The sequence below is a fragment of the Stegastes partitus genome, unplaced genomic scaffold (genome assembly GCF_000690725.1).
Source record: "Stegastes partitus isolate 25-593 unplaced genomic scaffold, Stegastes_partitus-1.0.2 Scaffold1352, whole genome shotgun sequence".
In the NCBI taxonomy this organism is placed as follows: Eukaryota; Metazoa; Chordata; class Actinopteri; family Pomacentridae; genus Stegastes; species Stegastes partitus.
In genome coordinates, this window is record NW_007579083.1 from 184,830 (window position 1) to 187,692 (window position 2,863).

Here is a 2,863-nt window from a genome sequence, read left to right on the forward strand (position 1 = left end):
GGGTCTGAGCACTGCCAGGACCTTCTTAGGGTCTGAGCACTGCCAGGACCTTATTGGAACTGCTACGTCAGTGTTTCTTCGTCACAGAGAAACGCGTCTTTCAGGTCCTAAACTTACTTGAAAACTCACAAACCTTGGCACAGGCATCAGACTCGGCTAAAAATTTTATAATCGGGACAATACACACCTCAATAGAAAAATGGCACCACAGCGCCACCTAGGTATGTGGAGGAGGTCAGGACGAACAAAAAAGCCAGTGACAGCCATACCCTAAACCCAACAGGAAGTCGGCCATTTTGGATTGTCATTTGTCCACCCTGAGCTAACTCCTCCTTGGGGATAAGTCACAGAGCGCTGAAACCCAGCTGGCGTGTAGAAAACACCTTGAAGGTAAAACATGATCAAAACCCTCTGCAGAGGTGAAAGGGGCGTGGCCAGGGCGTGGCCACGGCGGCCCTCTGATGTTTGGTCCTTCGCCATCACAAAGGAAGCGTGTCTAACACCCTTACCTGCTCCAATCTGCCTCAAACTGTCCAGACTTGATCACGGTCCTGCCCTGATTAAGCCCATGTGCCAACATCCATTCACAGTTACAGCGCCACCTGCTGGCAGTACTAAAGAACATGTTTTACACTTTTATGTGCTGTTATTAGCAGGTTGACCGTATTGACCTCAAATGGAATGAGGTAAGCCTTTAGACATTGATCATGACTCATGCCAAAAACTGTGGTGTTTTGTCGAGCGGCGTGTCGGTGGCGGCCCTCTGAACCGCTCAGGCTGCAGCTAGCTCCTCTGCTACTGAGGAGACGCAGTGACGCCTGAAGCCAGAGCTCCATCTAGTGGACAAACGGCGCAATGACAGCATTCTGCACAACTGTGAGGCTTCACAGCATTTACTGTTTAATGACAAAACGGTTACTCACAGAGTGATTGTCACTTTGCATTGAGCGCGTTTCCTCCACAACCCGAACAGTCGTACGGCGAGGACCCGTCCTATAAAACTACTATAAACATTAAAGTCAGAGGAATTAGCTGCTGCGACACGTTTCCTGCATCAACAAGTGAACGTAGAAAACGTCTGTTAGATGTGTGCAGGACTCTGATCAGCTGCTGAGTGAAAGCATCTGTGTGCTCAAATATAATGACCTTCACTGACCAGGATTTAAAAACGATGATGACAGAACAACTGCCTCAGCACCTGCATGTTTTCATACTTTCACCTGATGACGTTTTATTTTCTTCATGTTTTGCAGCTCGTTGTGCATCAGGGTGCTGCAGAGCTTTTCCTCCTCGTCTGGCCCGAGTCCAGAGCAAACAGAAGACTTGTCTGGATGCGGCCTGTTGTTATTGTCCTCCTCCCTGGTTACCAGATCGACTCTGACTTACGGCCTCGGACGTGGGCCTGTGTTTACTATAAAGCTGAGATTTAGAGCAGGTTAGATCCGTCCCGAGTGTTTACAGCTGCACAGGAACAATACTCTTGTTCTCATAAAGACGCAGATGCAGCCACTTAGAGCCGAACAGAACAAACATGTCTGAGGATAAACAGTCGCTCCATCACGGTAACGGCTCGGAGAAAGTGAGGAATAAATCAGAGCTTCATGCTGCTGGGATGATTCCTCATCCTGCATGTAAACACGGCTTAAAGACGGATTCCTCTTAAGTCGTTGTGTGTGATGCTCGTTTGGGAACAAGAAGGAACGACTGAGACGTCCTGCTGGGAGGAACAACATCTGACCTGGTGGATGGAGGCCAACAAACAGAACAAAGAGTCGGTTTGATCAAGAAAACAAAGCAAAATAACCGTCTATTAAAAGTTATTTTCTATAATTAATTCATGAAATATGATTTCCTGACCTTGATGTGTTTTGTTTTGTTTTTGAATATTTAATGTAAAATGAAGGTTATTTCTGTGTTTCTGTAGGACGAGGGAATAAAGACGACAGCAGTCAGTGGAGAGCACGCAGCAGAAAATACAAGAAAACAGAAACATTCAAGCAAAGGAAAATAACCGTCACAGTAAAAGTAATTTTCTGTAATTAAGTAGTTTTTATGTTTTTAATGTTTAATGACGGACATTTATTTAAAAATAATAAAATGACCTACGATGTGTAATGATGTAGATGATTTAAATAAAACATTTCTACATGTATAAAAACAACACATTTATCTATAATATATATAAAGATCTGCAGCCTAAACCTACATGAGTGTTTAATTAGCTGATTTAGAGGATGATGATGGTTCTGTGGTTTTGATGCTTCACGTGTGTAAATTCACTGTCTGTCATTTTATTGACATTTTCACGTATTTAAAACATATAGAAAAATGTGAAGAAATCATTTTGCCTGATTTTAATGTGTTTGCTTCCATCAGACATAAATCGCTGCCAGATGAACACGTTTGCTCCAAACCTCCAGGAAACGTGTCTTTGTGCCTCCGAGCCTCCAGACCTGCAGCGTTTCTGTCCGGTGCGTCTCTGCTGTCTGTAAACTGGGTGTGTTTGTTTGGAGTTCTGTTTATGTTGGGCCGACTTCACAGAACCGACCCGAAGCAGCGGCGCTGAAGCTCTCAGAGTCTCTGCAGCAGAGCTGTAAAACTGTGTGGGAACTTTTAAAAGGTGAAACGAGACACAGATACAGAACTGGAGAAGACAAAAGTATGATGGCAGGAAGACAAAACAAGAGCAGATACTCAGATGTTTAAATAAAAAGTATTAAAACCACAGTGTTAAAAATAAAAGTCCTACATGTAGGTTCATCCTGAAGAAGAAGTACAAAAGTATCAGCATGAAGAATACAGAAATACAGCAGCATGGGTCAGAACCAGAGAACAGAGGAGCTGGTTGGTGGAGATACATCCA